Genomic DNA, 19,550 nt, shown 5'->3' with positions numbered 1-19,550 from the left:
GCATCTTATTTGTCGAAGGGGTTCAAAGTGTTGCTTTCTTTCCTTTCTCCCTCATCTTTGTTTCCACAGCATTTACTGTGCTTGGAGTACAAATTGCACTGCTGTAGGGACCATGGGAAACGCTGGTGGGGTAGTGGTTAAGTGCTACGGCTGCTAACCAAAAGGTTGGCAGTTCGAGTCTACCGGGCACTCCTTGGAAACTCTATGGGGCAGTTCTATTCTGTCCTATAGGGTCGCTATGAGTCAGAATTGACTCGATGGCAGTGGGTTTGGTTTGGTTGGTTAGGGACCATGCAGCTAATATTGTCACTAGCAGCAGCAGCATCGTCAACACTTAGTATTTACAATACACCAAGCACTGTTTTAAGAGGTTTACATGTATTGACTCATTTAACATCCAAAACAACCCTTTGAGGCAGATGTTATTATTCCCATTATACACATGGGGAAATAGAGTCACAGAGAGGCTAAGCAACTTGTCTGAGACAACACAACAAATGTATGGCAGAGGTGGGATACAGAGTCTGGCTGTGGAATCTGTGTTATTAGCTTTTATATTATACAGCCCTTTATGAATGAGGGGTAGTTTCATTCTGAATGCGGTGTGGGCCAGGTGGGGACAGAGGTGCCCTAGAGGGTGTCTGCTCCATCTAAGGGGGCAGCCATGACCCAGTTCCGGCTCAATGTTGCTCTGTGTGAATGTTGGGCCTGGAGTTGTCAGCTTTTCTGGCTTTTCAAGAGGATCCAGAAATATGGAGTTTTATGTGAAATCTCCCATTTTTTAAAAAAATCATGGCGTAGTGGTTAAAAGCTTGGCTGCTAACAAAAAGGTCAGCAGTTTGAATTCAGCAGCTGCTCCATGGAAACCCTATAGGGCAGTTTTACTGTGTCCTATAGGGTTGCTATGATCAGAACTGACTCCACAGCAATGGGTTTGGTTTCCAATGAGATGCACCTCATGGAGCCCTGGTGGGGCAGCGGTTAAAGTGCTCGGCTGCTAACCAACAGGTGGTTCAAACCCACCAGCTGCTTTGTGGAAGAAAGATGTGGCAGCCAGCTTTCATAACGATTTCCAGCCTCAGAAACCCTATGAGCAGTTAGTTCTCTGTCCCGCAGGGTCGTGTTGAGTCAGAACTGACTGACAGCAGTGGTTTACGAGCCTCACAAAAGCCTCCCTTGAGATCTCTGCTGTCTCATGTATCTCCAGGGTGGGGGCCTTGGCTCCTCGTCTCTGCATCAGCAGAGCTTCCCTCAAGGCCAGGCACACAGCCTGCCCTTTGTAAACACGTGTGGCACTTTTGGGACTCCATGTTTTTTTTACGGTGAGCTAGGCTCAGCTCTCAAGCAGAAATCTCGTCCTCCCCTCCCACCTAGCTCTTAGACTCACTGGCCTGCACTTGGGGTCCGTAAATGGGTCCCTAAATAGTGTCCCAAACAGTGGCTCTGAGTGTCACCCCTGCCCCAGAATCATCTCTGGGTCTCACCTGCCTGGTAGTGACAAGACTTCCTGCTTACCAAGTGCAGACGATACCCTAAACGAGTTGTTTGCGTGGTCCCACTGAATCAGCTCAACAGCTTTGAGAAGTAGCTATTATCATCATCTCCGTTTCACTAATGTGAAAACTGTGGCTTAGAGAGGGGAAGCGGCTCACCTGAGCTGGGAAGCGGTGGGGCTGGGCTTGTTATGGAAGTGGCTCTGAGTCTAGCCCCCCAGCAGTGTTGCACCAACCCAGCTGTTACCAGGCATTCCACTAAACTCTTGATGGCTCTATCGTGCGTCCTGGGGAAACTTAAGCTACAGCCTGGACTGGGAAGTCTGTGGTATACAAATAGGACTCTGGACACCCCAGCCTGAAGCACGTGGTTCTCGACTCCCTCTGGACGGGGAGAGGAAGGAAGGCATCTAGAGAACACCTTTGCCCACTGGGACCTGGACAGGCAGAGCTTGTGGTGTGGCTGTGTCCCAGGCCTTTGAGATCAGCAGAGACTGGAGCCATAGAGGGTGTGGTGTTTGTCCTCTGCCACATACAGGATAGCAGGGTGTTTGTGGGCATGTGTACATGCATGTGCACGTGTATGTATATGTGTATGTGTGTGCACGCATGCCCATGTGTGTGTACAGATGTGTATGTGTGCATCTGACTGCTTTGTATACATGTGTATGTATTCATGCCAGTGCTTTGTATACATGTGTATGTGTGTCTTCATACAAGTGTGCATAGATCTGTGTGCATGTGGGTGCCCCATGCATTTGTATGTCTGTGTGTACATATAAATGTGTATGGGTGTGCATGTGTGTATGTGTGCACATGCCCATATGTGTATGCCTGTGTGTTTACACGTGTATGCCTGTGTGTTTACCCATGTATATGCCAGTGAACGCGTGTATGTGTGTATGTAAATATGCACACACATGTGCATGTGCACGTTCATGTGTGGATAGGTGTGTGTGCACTTGGGTATGTGTGTGTACAATGGGGGAGGGGGAGTCTTGTCTTTCAAATCCAAATCCTGGAAGTAAGTTTAGGACAAAGAAAAGGAAACCTTACTTAAGCCTGAGATGTTAACTTACAGAAGAAGTTGAAATAAAAACCAGTCCACAAAAATTTAACAGCCTAACTGCCCATCAGTAGGCATAACTGGGGGTGGGGGGAAACTATGCAGCAGTTAAAATAACTAGGCTAGATTTAAAGGCAGCAAAACGGATAACTCACAAAGAAATGATAACTGGGAGGGGCAAGTTTCAGAATGATATGAAGGGTTGATACCATTTCTATTAAACACCCACCCATTACAATAGTATGTATTTTACATATGTCCTGTGGGTACATATACTATGACTGTATAAGTGTAGTGAAGGATCTAGAAGGAGCACCCCAAATTATGAAGATGGTTACATCTGGAAGGTTATAGACATAGGGGAATTGAGTGTCCTCTATACTGTTCTCACTTTTAAAAAGCAGAATAGATCCAGGTAGTCCTCATGTACTTAAACATTTCAGTGGGCAGGTAGGTTGGGTCATTCATGGAGGTCGGGGCCACAGAAATCCTTAGACTGTGGGGAGCATTCAGAAAGAACACCCTCCCCCTCCTCTGAGGGCCAGGCTGCTGGGGTACAATGCCAGGCTTGGCTGTTCTGCCTCCACAACCTAGTGATGGTGGCGGGGGAAGCTGTTGTACCTAATGTGGATGGGAGATGCTCTCAGTGCCTCAGTTTCTCTCTCCACACACCCTGTTCCCAACCTCCTCCTCTCCCCCAGCACACCTAAGCCATAGGACATTCTCTGGACGAACTACAGAATCTTCAAGGGGATAGGCTGAAGGGGTTCAGATCTGGCCTCCTCCCCAGCACCAAAGGGGGGCATTTAGTGACCAAATCCAAGTTCCCCGGCGTGGGGCTGACAGAGAAGTCTCAGAGGTAAGCTCTGGGGTCAGACTGGCTGGCTTCAAATCTGTGCTCAGCAACTAGTGCCTGGGACCTAGGGAAGCTTTCCCACTCCTAGTAACCTCAGTTTTCGCTTCTGTAAAATGGGAATACGAAAAGATCCCACCTGACAGGGATGTTGCGTGGGTCAAATCAGGTATTTTGAATACAGTGTCAGGCTTCACGGCGCCTAGCACGTAGTACACGCTCTCAAGCTTCGATATCGTCATCTCAACCAATATCTCACTCCACCTTCTCCATGCCAAGGACTGTGCAGCCCTCTCTGCCGTCCCGACTCCCCTAGGGCCCTCGCCCCGCCCCCCACCCTTACAGTCCTGACCCTCGACCCCGGCCGGCTCAGCCCCACGGCTGGGTCCCAGCAGTGCCGCCAGCGCAGCGCCACAGACCAGCACCCAGGCGCCCTCCCGTGGGAAACTGAGGCCAGGACAGTGGCGGGAGGGAGCGAGCCGAAGGACGGCCCGCCGGGCTCGGGGACGCGGGGCTTCGGGCGGGCGCCCTGGTGCGGGGCGCGGGCGGGCTGCCGGACGTCCGCCCCGCCGCGCGCGCCAGGGTCGCTGTCGTACCTGCTTTCGGTGGCGGCTCGGGGCGGCTCGGATGCGCGCTGAGGGCGGCGGCGGCGGCGGCGACGTCCGGAGGGGGAAGCGGCGGCTGCCGGGTGGCTCTGGCGTCGGGCTGGGAGCGAACGCCGGCAGGGGGAAGGGCGGGCGGAGGGCGGGAGCCGGCGGGGGCAGGAGGGCGGCGCGGCGACGGGGAAGCCCCGGAGCGCCCTGGCGGAGCTTGTCGGGCGCCGCGGCGGCGGGTCCCCACTGCCTGGGCGCCTGCAGTCAGCGGCCTCGGGGCCCCTTACTCATCCTCAGCCCCCACACTCACTCATACGCACGTGCCATGTCCACACAACACCCTCCACCTGTACACACATCCCGTTCTCCCTCCACACATACCTCCACATGCTACAAATACCTACACACAGCACTGCCCATGAGCCCCCAACACGTGTCCCCCATGTGCACACACACCCCATTCTCCCTCCACACAAACGTACGCGTGCTACAAATGTGTACATACAGACGCCTTCCAAGCATGTCCCCCACTTTCCTCCACATCCCTCCTACACATACATACCACATGTATGAACACTCCATCTCACCCACACGTGTACATGTCCCCCTCATGCGAACATATCAGCACCTGTACAACCGCACCCCCTGACACTCACACCCCCACAGGCACGGATTATCTTTTGGGCAGGTGGGGAATTTTAGGGAGCTCAGCAGAAAAAAAAAAAAAATTTTTTTCTCGCCTTTTCCAGTTTATAGAGGCAGCCTGCAATCCTTGGTTTGTGGCTCCTCCTCCATCTTCAAAAAAATTTTTTTTTTTTTTTTCAGCAGAGGCAGCTGATTTCCCCAGCAACGTCCCTGCACCCCGCCCTGACCTCTGAATTCTCTCATCTCGGCTTTCCCAGTGACTTCTTCCCTAGGCCTCAGCCACCCACTCCGAGGCCACTCCCTGGATCGCTGTCATCCCCTGAACTAGGGCCCCACCTCTGAACTGGAAATTCAAACAGCCCACCTGGTGGTTGGGCCTCTGGTTCCCCCGCTCAGGGACACCCAGTACATCTGCTTTTTGTCCTCACATGCTTTGCCGGGCCCTTGCCCTCCTGCATCTTCTAATCTCTCCACTTCTTCCCTCCCTTCCGCCTTCTCTTCCCACCCAGCTGAGGTTCCAAGTCTGTCATTTCAACCACTTCCTTGCCCACATCCCTAACACATGGGTCTTCATCTCACATGTGCATGGCAAAGCCCCAGTGTCTGAGCCTGCCCCTCCTAGGCTGTATTAGGTTCCTACAGCTGCTGTAACAAATGACTACAAACATAGTGGCTTAAAACAACCCAGATTTATTCTCTCACAGCTCTGGAGGAGTCCCTGGGTGGCATGAATGGTTAAGCAGTCTACTTCTAGCTGAAATGTTGGTGGTTTGAACCCACCTAGAGGCACCTGGGAATCTACTTTCAAAAGGTCATTCCCATTGCCGTGGAGTTGTTCCCGACTCATAGTAACCCTGTAGGATAAGGTAGAACTGCCCCCATAAGATTTCCAAGGTTGTTCGGAAACAGACTGGCACATCTTTCTCCCGTGGAGTGGCTAGTGGGTGCAAACTGCTGACCTTTCGGTTAACAGCTGAGTGCTTAATCACTGTGCCACCGGGGCTCCTTCAAAAGGTCACAGTCATTGAAAACCCTGTGGAGCAGTTCTACTCTGCACACATGTGGTTGCCACGAGTTGGAACCGACTCGACGGCAACTAATAACGCAACAGTTCTGGAGGTCAGAAGTCCTAAAATGGGTCGGCAAGGCCATGTTCCTTCTGGAGGCTCTAGGGGAGAATCTGTTTTCTCGCCTTTTCCAGTTTATAGAGGCAGCCTGCAATCCTTGGTTTGTGGCTCCTCCTCCATCTTCAAAGTCAGTGCTGCCATCACCCTGATTCTCTCTCGTCTACCTTCCACTGATAAGGACTCTGGCCATTGGGCCCACAGTGATAAGCCAGGAAAACCTCCCCATCTCAAGGTCAATTGATTAGTAACTTTAATTCCACTTTGCCATGTAGCCTAACGTATTCACAGGTTCTGGGGTTTAGAACATAGATGTATTTGGGAGCTCATCGTTCTTCCTACTGTAGAGACTGAATTTATGACCAGAAGGCCGAGTTCCCCCTCTGGGAGGCTGAACCCACCTTTGGGTGGCTGAATCCACCTCTGAAAGGGTGAGTTTGCCATTGGGAGGCTGGGCCCTTCTAGAGAAAACTAGTCAAACAGGAAGATTTTTGACACTACAAATTTATGAACCTTTACGAGAAGAAGAAAATTTATCACTGCCATCATTTGTAATAGAGAAATAGTAAAATAAAATGTGGAATGTTTGTTTGACAGACTACTATGCAATACTTAAGAACATATCCCATCTCTGTATATGAATGTTCATAGACTTCTGAATCCTGAGTAATAAAAGCAAGAGAATAGGAATAATAATAAGAACAAACATTTTTACTGCGTACTCTGTGCTAGGCCCTGTTCTAGGCACTTGGCATGTATTAAAACTCAAAACAACCCTGTGGGGTAGGTATGAGGAAATGGTGGCACAGAGAGGTTGAGGAACTTGCCCAAGGTCACACAGCCAAGAAGTGTGAGAACTAGACTTTGAATCTAGGCAGTCTTAATCCAGAGCCTGTGTGCTTACTTGCAGCAGACTAATTTGTACATTATGAATTATTTTGTGGAAATGTTTCAAAACACATAAAATAATTATATATACTGAAAGGAATTTATAAATACATACCCTGGATGAAAACCACTGGAATTCATGGTAGTGGTTGACTGTGGAGTTCAGAGACGGGATGGCAACCAAAGAGATTCTAGTTTTAGCTGGAAGGTTTAGTAATTAATTAATTTTAAGAAAAGACTAAATGCAAATGTTATAAAATGTTTACAGCTTTTACTTGTGGGTGGTAAGGCCCTGCATTAGTCTTTGTATTTTTCTATATTAAAAAAAAAAATCACTCTTTCTAAAAAACATTGTGGTCTCTAGCCTCAGTGCCATCTCCCTAGTCTTACATATTTTCTTATTGTTCTGATTGTTTTCACCTTATTTCATGTAGATTTCTCCATAGATTTCCCCAATAAAGGAGTTCATAAAGTTTTTAGTCTCAGGGCTCCTTTGTATTTTTAAAAATAGTTGAAGATCCCAGAAAGTTTTTGCTTGCATGGTTTAGGTCTATTGATACTTACCATATTAGAAACTAAAATGGAACTTTCAAATATGTATTAATTCATTAAAATATAACAGTAATAAAACCATTAAAAGTTAACATAAATAAAGTGCTTTTATGAAAAATACTTCTCAAACAAAAAAATGAATGGTATTGTTTAACATTTTTGAGAATAGTTTTAATGTCTGGCTTAATAAAAAAAGACAAGTAGATTCTCGTATCTGCTTCTGTATTCAGTCAATTGTAATACGTTGGTTTTGGTTGAAGAAAGTGAAAGAAATCCAGCTTCGTATAGTTGTACTCACCATTGCTTTATACCGTCACTGCCTATGTCCACTTGTTGAAAAAGACAAATAACGTCATATCAAAACCAAAACCAAGCCTGTTGCCATCATGGTGGGCAGAGTAGAACTGTGTTGCACAGGGTTTTCAAGGCTATGGCCTTTCAGAAGCAGATCACCAGGCCCTTCTTCTGAGGTGCCTCTGGGTGGGTTTGAACCACCAACCTTTCCGCTTGTAGTTGAGTGCTTACTAATCATTGGCACCACATTTTAAACCTGTTGCAGTTGAGTTGATTCCGACTCATCGTGACCCTGTAGGACAGAGTAGAACTGCCCCACAGGGTTTCCGAGGCAGTCATCTTTACAGAAGCAGACTGCCACATCTTTCTCCTGAGGAACAGCTGATGAGTTTGAACTACCAACCTTTCAGTTAACAGCTGAGTGCTTAATCGCTGTGCCACAGGGCCCCTTGCACTACCCAGGGACCCTAAATAATATCTTAGTATTATAAAAGTAATTTTGACATTGTGTACCTCTTGAAAGGATATCGAGGACCTCCAGGAATCCATGAAACACACTTTGAAAATCGCTGCCTTAATATATTCAATTGTGACCCTATGAAATTGTTGACATTTGCCTATTTTTTCCTACGAAATGACAAAATGGCAGTTTCATATGGTTCCACCCAAGCCATGTTAGTGGAGCTTTGAGAGTTCTTCTTTTGGATCATATAAAACAGGCCAGGCTCTGTGGTTGAGCATTATCAGAGTGCCTGCCCTGTAGCACTGGACACCTTTGCACGAACAACATATTTTTCTTGCGTGTCATGATCTCTAACATGGAGGAGTTGGAGCTTTGGGGCTGTCTAGGAGCTACAGACTGGTTGGCGTTAGGCTGACACATTTTAAGGTATTTATTAAGCAATTGTGAACTCAGAGTGTGTTTAGTCTACGTTGGGTTGGCTCTAGAAGAGTGAACTAGCTTCTTTCCCTTTTTTGATAGATTCTAGTCTGAAGGATATTAGGGGGCGTCCACGTGGACTTTAGCCAGGTGTTTAGAACGATAGATCATTTGGCCAAAAGAAAAAAAAGTATTTTCCTAGATCAAGACACTTGGGCTGAATTTGTGTTTGGATGGGTTCATGACTAGCTTGGGAAGCCTGTGAAGGCCAAAAAAAAAAAAAAAAAACACCCAACCCCTATTGAGTATTTTTATACTGTTGTGGAAGAACTGTCCTCCTGCTTTCTTTGATCAGGTTTGTGCAATTTCAGGAGAGGATGAGATTTGAAAGGGGATCCAAGACCAGCCAAGCCAACCTTGGCAGTCAATGGGGTGTTAGATGTTGAAGCTGTATTGACCTTTATAAACACCATTTTAAACAATTAACTACGTAAAGGACGAGATGACTATTCCTCATTTTGGGGAGGAGGCAGCACTGAGTAGCCATTCATTCTACTTTAGGTGACAGTGCCTGATTTAACTCGGAGCTAACCTTCACGTCCTCATCCTCAGTCCGTATGATCCTGGGAGTGTTGATTCCATTCACCACCACCCCTGTCAGGGTTAATAGGGCCCAGGCCTAGCAATCAGCACATTGTATTCCTCTTGGGAGATTGATTAGTTCAGGGGAGGGCATATGGCCCAAGTCAGATTAACCATTATCAATGAAGGCTCATGAAGAGATTTTATCTTTGAGTTCTCAGGGAGTCCCGCTGGCCTCAGAGTTGTTCAAATGTGGAGCTGCAGCTAGGAATAGGTTGTAAGAGCTTGATTGGGATACACCCAGAAAGATGACAGAGAGAAACCAGGTCCTGGTATCATTATTTGACCCATATCAAGCCATATCTGAAGCCTATAAGCAACCTATTCTTAGACATTTCAAGTACATGAGCCTGTAAGTTTCCTTTTTTCATAAGCCATTTTGGGTTGGAGTTTCTGTTGCTCGCAACCAAAAGACTCCTGATTCTGGAGAAAATGTTCTCCAAGCTGCAAAAGAAGGAAGTCAGGAGGGACAACTAATACATTTGTTTATAGAAGCTCGACAGACTGGAATGTCAAGCCCCAAACTAAGAAGACAACATTACAACAAGAGCAAATGTAAGCTCCTACAGGTAGGCTCAAACAAGCAACTCTGTAAGTATGAAATAGGAAGCCCTGGCTTTGGGCAGGGGCCCAAAGGAAGGGAAGGGCAAGTCAGGCATAGCTTACAAGTTAGGCATTTAAGATGTCTGCAAGGAGAGTGGGCCGAGTGTGTGACATGCTGTTCCCCAAAGTTAGTATCAACCCAGGCAGCATGAATGAAGATTCAGGGTGCCGATCAAGGGAGAAAATAATCCCACCAACCGTTGTAGTTAAGTTTAGAGTGACACATTTGGACAGAGATATTGACAAGCTGAATGACTATCTCGAGAAGCTCCTTAAACCCTGAATGTGCTTAAGCAGAGGACAGGCTGTAGGTTCTAGACTACACATAGGTGCCTTAGAGGAAAGGCCTGGCTATCTACTTCTAAAAATCAGACACTGAAAACTCTACGGACCATAATTCTGCTCTGGTACACATGGAGTCGCCCTGAGTTGCTCCCCTGTTGCTCTTCCATTACTCTACTATGACTGTTGGACAAACATCTATTGAACCGTACACAGGCCAGTGCTGTCTCCTTTATCCTCCCAAACAGCCTCCTGAGGCGAGTTCTATTGTTTTCCCCATTTTACAGATAAAAAAACTAGACTTGGAGTTACCTAGGATCTTGCCCAGGTCAAACAGCTTGCTGGCTGTAAAGCCAGGTCTTTCTGGAAACCAAGTCCATGTTCTTAGATGCTTTGGTGAACCTCGGAGGTCACAAACCGGCATCCCTGGAGTGATGCGTGTTGGTGGGGGAGGGGACATCCCCTTTTTTCCAGTTTCCAAACATGTTTTGTCCCACCACATGGTATTTTTAAAAATTTTTGAACCAATGTTTAAAAATCTGGGAATATTGCATAAAAATCAAATTTCTGATTCTCTGGAAAATGGACAATCAGGAGATGTGGCTATGCTGGGTTTCCATTCCTGCTTGGCCTTGGTGGTGGGTTGGAGCTTGGCGCTAAATGGGCTCTGGGGTTCCCCCATAATCGTCAGTTCCCTGGTGCGAGCAGAGTCTCACACTCAGCCAGCCCTCTCGTTTCCGCCTCACCGGCGTTTGCGTGTGGGGCCTCCGTCCCCAGGATGCCCAGACCACCTCGGCTTGGCCTTTCCCTGTAGCCTGGCCAGGCTGCCACAAAAGCCTTCAGGCTCTGCCAAGCCTGGCAGTTTTTACTTTGTTCTCAGAAATCCAACCACAGAGCCCCAGGTCACACAGGGCGCAGCCAGGCTGGCGCTCAGGGCTCACCTAGCCACTCAGAACACATACCTTTCCATCCTTCCCCCCCACTGCCCAGGTGAAAAATGTAATCAGGTCCTGGGGCCTTGACCTGTGGAAGAGCAAGATCTGGGCACAGATGTTGTGCCTTTGCTATTGAGGTTTTCAGTTACATCCGGGAATCTTCAGAAAGGCCAGGTTGAAGATCTTAAAATGCTCTAATGCTGTACTAAATGCTGAGAACTTCATAAACACGTGGGGGAGGGAGGGGGAAGGAACGACAGTATCCAATCCACAGCTAAAAAGGCTGAAATAGGGCCGAACAGACCAATATGGAAGGTCCACAGGCACATGCCTCTCATTCATTCATTTCAAAAATATTATTGAACACTGATATGTTTTAGATCCTAGAGATACACCAGTGAGCAGGACAGAAATTCCTGCCCTTGTGGAGGAATTTACATTCAGTGAGGAAAGGCAGAGAATAAACAAATAAGTAGCATAAAGAATCTACTAGATGGTAATAACTGCTATGGAAACAAAAGAATGTAGGTCAAGGAAGTGGAGGGAAGGTTGAAAGTAGGGTGGTCTGAGAAGGTCACATGAGCGAAGACCTAAGGGAGATGAGGAAGCCGGCCTTGCAGATAGGTATCTGGGGGAAGAGTGTACCGGCAGAGGAAACAACAAATGCAAAGGCCCTGAGGTAGGGAACGTGTCAGACGTGTTTGAGGAGCAGTAAGGAGGCCCGCGTGGCTGAGGCAGAAATGAACAAGGAGAAAAGAATAGAAAGGGGCAGGGGTTCGGGGAGGTAATAGAGGGTGAGGATCAAAGCATGGAAGGGAGGGCTTTGTAGGTCCTTGTAGGAACTTTGGCCTTGAGTTATAGTGAGATGGGAGCGAGGGTGGTTTAGAGGGTCTGGGGTGATATAATCTGACTGAGATTTTAAAAGACTCACCCTGTAAGACCTGTTGCCAGTGGATCATAGGGTGGCAAGGGAAAGAGATGGGGAGGGGCGGGGAGGTGGAGCAGTTAGGAGGCTCTGGTGATGGTGGTTTGGACTGGTGTGGAAGCCATGGAGACAGTGAGAGGTGGTCAGGTTCTGGGTATATTTTGCAGGAAGAGCTGACATAATTTGCTGAGGGATCAGGTGTGTGGTGTGAGAGAAAAAGCAAGTTGCATAACAATGCCTGTAATATAACATCATTTGCATGAAAAAGTCTCTAAAACAATAGAAAATATTTTAATGAGTACATAAGTGTTTAGATAAATGCAGAGACAAAGTTCTAGAAGGATAAAAAATATATACATACCAAATTGTCAACATTGGTTACCTCTAGAAAGAAAAGAAAGGAACAAGGTTGGGGGTGGTGGTCAAAAATAATTTTATTCTTAGTTATAATTTTTTAAAGGACTAATGAAACAGTGGTTAAGAGCTCAGCTGTTAACCAAGAGGTTGGCTGTTTGAATCTACCAGTCGCTTCTTGGAAACACGATGGGGCAGTTCTCTGTCCTATGGGATCACTGTGAATTGGACTCTACTCAACAGCAACAGGTTTGGGTATGTTCATATGTCACTTATGTAATTAAAAACTAAAACAACAATAACTAATAAACAATATTTACCTTCTCTTTTTATAATGGGCTTCATTTTTTAGAATATCATACCTTTAAAAAGAGTAGGAGGGGCCTCATGGTAGAACTAAGTCTTCCCAGACATTTGGGTGTTAATGAGTATGTCTTAGTCATCTAGTGCTGCCATAACAGAAATACCACAAGTGGATGGCTTTAACAAAGAGAAATTAATTTTCTTACAGTCTAGTGAGTCGGAATCTACTCGACGGCAGTGGGTTTGGTTTGGTTTTGGTTTAGTAGGTTACAAGTTCAAATTCAGGGTGTCGGCTCCAGGGAAGGCTTTCTCTATCAGCTCTGGAAAAAGGTCCTTGTCCTCAGTCTTCCCGTGGTCGAGGAGCTTCTCAGGAGCAGGAACCCCACGTCTAAAGAATGCGCTTTGCTCCTGATGCTGCTTTCTTGGTGGTATGAGGTCCCTGACTCTCTGCTTGCTTCCTTTTCTTTTCATTTCTTGAGAGATAAAAGGTGGTGGAGGCCACACCCCAGGGAAGCTCCCTTTACCTTGGATCACGGAGGTGACCTGAATGACCTAATCCTCTCAACATAAAATTATAATCACAAAATGGAGGACAACCATACAATACTGGGAATCAAGGCCTAATGAAGTTGATACACACATTTTTGGGGGGACACAATTCAACCCATGACAGAGTAAGATTCACTTTTGAAGCTATTTAATTGCTACTTAAGTGGCTGGAAAAAACCAGACCACTTTGGCAAGGAAAATAGGAAACTTTCATTTGTCTCAAAAAAAAAAAAAATTTTTTTTTGTCTCAGTCACTGAAAAATAAAACCTTTCTAGCTAGTGTGGGCTAGAAAAGGCCAGGCAGCCTTAAAAAAGTCAACATGATGGGGCCTTAAAAATTACAGTTTAATCACATCATTAATAATAATAATAATAATAATAATAATAATAATAATAATAATAATAATAATGACTTCAACAAGAGCAACTGCTTACACTTATATAGCACTTATTGTGCCAGGCAGTGTCCTAAACATTTTTATATTGTTGTTAGGTGGCGTTGAGTAGGTTCCGACTCACAGCAACCCTGTGTACAACAGAATGTCCTGCACCACCCTCGCAATTGTTATGCTTGAGCTCATTCTAGCAGCCACCGTGTCAATCCATCTCGTTGAGAGTCTTCCTCTCTTTCACTGACCATCTACTTTACCAAGCACGATGTCCGTCTCCAGGGGTTGGTCCCTCCTGATAACATGCCCAAAATATGTGAGATGAAGTCCTGCCGTCCTTGCTTCTCAAGAGTATTCTGGCTGTACTTCTGAGACAGATTTGTTCGTTTTCGGGCAGCCCATGGCATATTCAATATTCTTCACCAACACCATAATTCAAAGGCATCGATTCTTCTTCTAACAACATTATGTACATGCTAACCGTCACAGCAGCCCAGTGAGATAGGTACTATTATCCCCATTTTACAACAGAGGAAATGGAGGCACACAGATTCCCTATCTAGTTGCACATTCTGAAGATGGAACCTGTTGTCTGTTGTTTTCTCTTAGCCTGTTTCTTGCCTTTTCACTTCATTTATGAGGTTTTGGTCGTATTGAAGAAGTCTCTGGGTGGTGCAGTTTGTGTTTGACTACTAGCCTAAAGTTTGGCAGTTCAAACCCACCCAGTGATGCCATGAAAGAAAGACTTGGAAATCTGCTTCCGTAAAGATTAAACCCAAGAAAACCCTATGGAGCAGTTCTACTCTGTAACACATGGGGTCGCCATGGGTCAGAATCAACTGAATTGGAATGAGTTTTGTTTTGTGTTTTGGTCATATCGAAATGTTTAATATTAATGTTGTCAAACAATGAAGCGCTGAGGATGCTTACAGCAGGCCAGTTTGTTTCCATTCATGCTTCCCTGGCTTATATTCTCCACACAGCAGCCAGAATCATCCTTTTCTTTAACATGTCATATTCAACAAACAAAAACAAAATTCCTCAGTCACCTTTGGGGGATATGGGTGGAGCAGGCAGACTCAAAGTTGCGCTCTACCCCATGCTTCTGGCCTCCTAGTGTTAACACCCTTGTGTAATCCTGTCCCCTTGAGTGTGGGCTGATGTAGCTACTTGCTTATAATCCATAGAATATGACAAAGATGATGGGCTGTGATTAAGCTACGTAAGATTGTGGCTGCCATCTTGCTAGCACTCTCTCCTTTGCTGGCTTTGAGGAAGCAAGTTGCCATGCTGGGGGGCCCACATGGCAAGGAACTGTGGGTGGCTTCTGGCCAACGGCCAGTGAGGAATTGAGGCCCTCAGTTCAATGACTCTAGAGAAATGAATTCTGTCAACAGCCATATATGTGATCTTAGAATTGAACCTTTCCCCAGTCGAGCCTTTAGATGAGACCCAAGCCCTGGCTGACACCTTGATTGCACCTCATAAGAGATCATAAAGCAAAGGACCCAGCTAAGCGTGCCTGGATTTCTGATCCACAGAAACCGTGATACAATAAGTGTATATTGTTTTAAGCCCCTAAGTGCAGTAATTTATTACGTGGCAACAGATAACTAATATACTAGGAAATTAATTCAGTATTTTGAAAACTTGTAAATAAAGGAAGAGAATCAACCACATATACTGCCTGTCCTATAAAAATGGAACCTCAGGATAACCAAATAGTTGATATGGGGAAATTTTTCATTATAGATATATTTCAGCTAATGAAAGAAGGAAAAAGAAAATATCAATACTTTGCAAATTCTAATGAATTAATGGATCTAGGCAATGATCACTCGTGGCTGTTAATGTAATGAGATAACAGACAACCAGACGTTGTATACATCCTGATGACGTTATCTATGACATACTCTTTCCAAAAGGAAAAAAAAGTGAACCTGAATTTGATCAGGTCTCTAGATTTAACAACCAAGTTGCAAGAAATTCAGGGGAATAGAGGGACATGTTAAATGACACCATGGTGATGTAATCAGCAAAATCCAGAAGGTGGGAAACTCTACAGGACAAATGACCCAGTTTCTTCAACAGAAAAACTGAAAGAAACAAGTAGAGATAGAAGGGAAACCCAGAGATTAAAAAAGACTTAAGACCTATTTCAGCCAATTGCAATCCATGAATCTTATATGAGTGCTGATTCATACAAACTCTATGAAAAATGTTGATAAGACAATTGGAGCCTTTGAACACAAATGGATATTTTATGATATTAAGGAGTTACTGCTAATTTTTAGGCGTGACAATGATTTTTTGTGAGTTTTTAAAAAGATACCCTATACTTTAAAGGAAATACAGAAATATTTAGAGTTAAAATGATAAGATGTCTGGGATTTGCTTCAAAGCAATCTATTATAATGGGATATAGATGAAACGGTCGCTATGAGTTGGAATCGACTCGACAGCACTGGGTTTCTGGGCATAGATGAAATGAGATTGGCTATCACTTGATAATGTTGAAATTACATAATGAATACTCAAGTGTTCCTTGTACTGTTTTCTCTACATTTGCATATTTTAAAATTTCCATAGTAATAACTTTTTAAAAACTAAGTCAGGTCACATCTGTCCTCTATTCTTTCCCATCTCCCTCAGAATAAGAGCTGAAATGGCCGGTAAGTTTCCCCATCATCTGCAACCCTCCAACTTCTCCAACTCTCTGAGCTCGTGTCCTACCATTTCCCCTTGATCATTCCATGCCACCCGCACTGACTTCCTTGATGGTTCTTGAACATACCAAGCATGCTCCTATCCCAGGACCTTTGCACTTGCTATCTCCCCCTGCCTTGAACCTTGGAAGGTTCCTTTACCAGATATCCCAAAGACTATTTTTCTCACTTGTTTTATATCTCTGCTCAAATGCCATCCCCTCAGAGAGGTCTTCCTTGATCATCCCACATAAAATAGCAATCTCTGCCCCAGCACTCCCTTCTTCTTACCTTTATTTTTCTCCATAGCACTTATCATCTCTCGACATTGTTTGGTTTGTTGATTCTCTTCCTTCTCCAATTGGACGTAATTCCTGGAAGGCAAGGACTTTTGTCTTTTTTATTCAGTGGCTATAACCCAATGCCTGGATCTGTGTCTGGCACATAATAAGTGGTCAATAATTATTTGTGTAACACATGAGTGCTTGTTTAGCCTGCACTTGTTTTTTGTTCTTTATTATGAATTATTTCAAGCATATAGAAAAGTAGAGAGAATCACATAATGAACATCAAAGTATGTATCACTTAAATATAACAATCGTGAATATTTTGCCACATTTGCTTCATCTTTTTTTTTTTTTTTGGTGGAAGTATTTAAAAATATTTACAGTCAACATGACATTTCATTCCCGGATATTTCAATATTCATTCTTAAAAAATAAGGACGCTTCTTCACTCAGCCAATACCATTATCACACCAAACAAAATAAGCCTCAAATCCTGTTAGCATCCAGTTCCTGGTCATATCCACATTTCCCTAACTGTCCTCAAAATGTCTTTTATAATTCAGAATCAACTCAATGGCAAGGAGTTTGGTTTGGTTTTGAGGACCCAATCAGGATCCAAAAAATTCCTTTGAGCCTATCTCTTAAGTCTCTTTAAATCTACAGTATTTCCCCTTTTGCTTCCTCCACCCTTTTTTCCATGTCATTGACTTGCTAAAGAAACTAGGTCAATTGTCTTGTAGAATGTTTTACTTTCTGGCTTTGTCTGATTGCTTCCTCCTGGTGTGTTTTAACTTGTTCTTCTATCTCCTTTATTCCCATAAACGAGAAGCTACATCTAAAGATTTGGTTCAGATTTTGGCTATTTTTGGTAAGAATTCTTCACAGCTAGCATGGTGAGCGTTCTATTGCATCATACCAGAAGGCACGCAATGACTAGTTGAGTCATTTGTGTAACACGGACTGATCTGCTGGCTCAGGTGGTGACAACCTGATTCCTCCACTATAAAGTTGTTTCTTCTCTCACAACCAGTACGTTCTCTATTGATTACTTGGCACCTTGAGAATATCCAGTCCCTTTGAATCTTTGACCTCATGTTTTCAGCATCTGTTGCTGATCATTGCCTGAATCAATTATTTCACTCAGGTTACAAAATGCTAATGTCATCCTTCCTTCTATGTTTATGCGCTGACATTCTTCTATAGAGATGAGCTTTACCTCACTGACTAGTGCCCCCAAAATTATTTCCCTTTAATTGTTGCTTTTTAAACTAAGGATTTGTTGCAATGCCTGCCTCCAATGGTGACAAATTAATTTTGTCTTTCTTTTTTTGGTTTTCCCTTTTTGGACTATCATTATGAACTCGTTGATTAAAAAAAAATGGATGTAAGATATTTCGTTCAATGGCATTCATTTTTTTAAAAAAATAAACTATTTATTTGGAATAATTTTAGACTTCAGGAAAGTTGCAAAGACAGTAGAGTTCCCTCATTCAGTTTCTCTGTTGTTAAGATCTTACGTTACTATGGTACATTTGACAAAACTGAGAAATCATCATTGACATATTACTATTAACAAAACTCCACACTTTCTTTAGATTTTAATAGTTTTTCCACTAATTTCCTCCTTCTGTTCCAGGATCCATTTTAGGATACCACCTGTCCTTCTTTTTGATACTTAAAGATGACCCAACTTGAGCAAGTGGGAGCCCCCCCAACTGCTCCTGTGTGTCTGACAGGCTAATGACGCCACTTAGTCTTTGATGACTTCTTTGCTTTCTGGCCCAACAAGATGTCCTGGCCTCATCTGGATTTGATTTATTTGCCAACATTTAAAAGTGGTAGATTTCATTTGAAAATCAGAATTTCCCGTGTCTCCTGAAAACTTCTGTCCTTCCTGAAAAGTCAGCAGATCTGATGACGCTGAATCCCTCATTCTTGCTTGGCAGAAGTTGGCTGTGGTTTTGTAGGGGCTGCCCTGTTTAGACAGGGTGTGCATTCTCCAGCTTGACACAATTGTCACCACTCCCTACAACCGGTTTACTCCATTCTTTCATGTAATCTCCCTGGATTCTGCAGACATTTGGGGCTGCTCTCACTGGGTTAAGAACATGGACTTTGGTGTCTGCCTGCCTTTGCCCAACCTCCCGTCCTTCTTCCTGTTTATAAAGCAACTTTTGTGTGCTGGGGTTCCCAAGGCAAACCAGGCAATGGCCTGTATGGCTCGTTTGCCTGTTTGATATTAGATCCATCCCCACCCTTCTTCTGCAAACTATATTTCCCAGGTTCCAGTGCACACTGGTCAACTTCCTGCTAAGGTTGGCCAAAAACAGACACTGGCAGGAGATTTGATAGTGAGACAAAGAGAGGACTAGAGTGTCCCCAGACCCCTCCTCCTGCCCATCCTACCCCATCCCCCTGACTTCAGAGAGCGTTTTCCACAGTACAGCATCTCCGTCCTGGTTCAGCCCCTCCTGGACAGCCCCTGCCATGGTCCCAGATCCTCCTGGACAGCCCCAGCTTTTGGGCATTGATAACACCACCTCCTCCCTGTGTCCCTCCAGCCCTAGTGGTAATAGCACCTTCATGCTGTCACTAAGCCCAGTGTGGCTTCACCATCTCCTGCTGTTGAATCATTTGTGCAATCATTTCTTGAATCAAAATCCCTCTGGTTGAGATACATGAGGAAGTGCTCACAATCATTAGTCATTAGCCATTAGGGAAATGCAAATCAAAGCTACACTAAGATACCATCTCACCCCAACAAGGCTGGCATTAATCCAAAAAACACAATATAATGAATGTTGGGGAGGTTGTGGAGAGACTGGAACACTTATACACTGCTGGTGGAAATGTAAAATGGTACAACCACTTTGGAAATCGATTTGCCACTTCCTTAAAAAGCTAGAAATAGAACTACCATATGATCCAGCAATCCCATTCCTTGGAATATATCCTAGAGAAATAAGAGCCCTCACACAAATAGATACATGCACACCCATGTTCATTGCAGCACTGTTTACAATAGCAAATGATGGAAACAACCAAGGTGCCCATCAACGGTGAATGGATAAACAAAATTATGGTATATTCACACAATGGAATGCTGTGCAATGATAAAGAATAACAACGAATCTGTGAAGCATCTCATAACATGGAGGAATCTGGAAGGCATTATGCCGAGTGAAATT

General features: G+C 44.7%; 1 protein-coding gene across 1 annotated transcript in view; it reads right to left on the bottom strand.

Annotated features, from left to right (window-relative positions):
- The window catches only part of SCNN1B (sodium channel epithelial 1 subunit beta), an 84,757-nt gene extending 80,706 nt beyond the window's left edge, over window positions 1–4,051 (bottom strand). The window contains exon 1 of the mRNA XM_064295697.1: window positions 4,009–4,051. The gene's annotated coding sequence lies outside the window, so the exon portion shown is untranslated. The remainder of the gene's footprint in view (window positions 1–4,008) is intronic.
- Between the last annotated feature and the right edge of the window lie 15,499 nt (window positions 4,052–19,550).

The sequence above is a fragment of the Loxodonta africana genome, chromosome 12 (genome assembly GCF_030014295.1).
Source record: "Loxodonta africana isolate mLoxAfr1 chromosome 12, mLoxAfr1.hap2, whole genome shotgun sequence".
NCBI lineage: Eukaryota > Metazoa > Chordata > Mammalia > Proboscidea > Elephantidae > Loxodonta > Loxodonta africana.
This window is presented reverse-complemented; position numbering and strand designations above follow the sequence as displayed.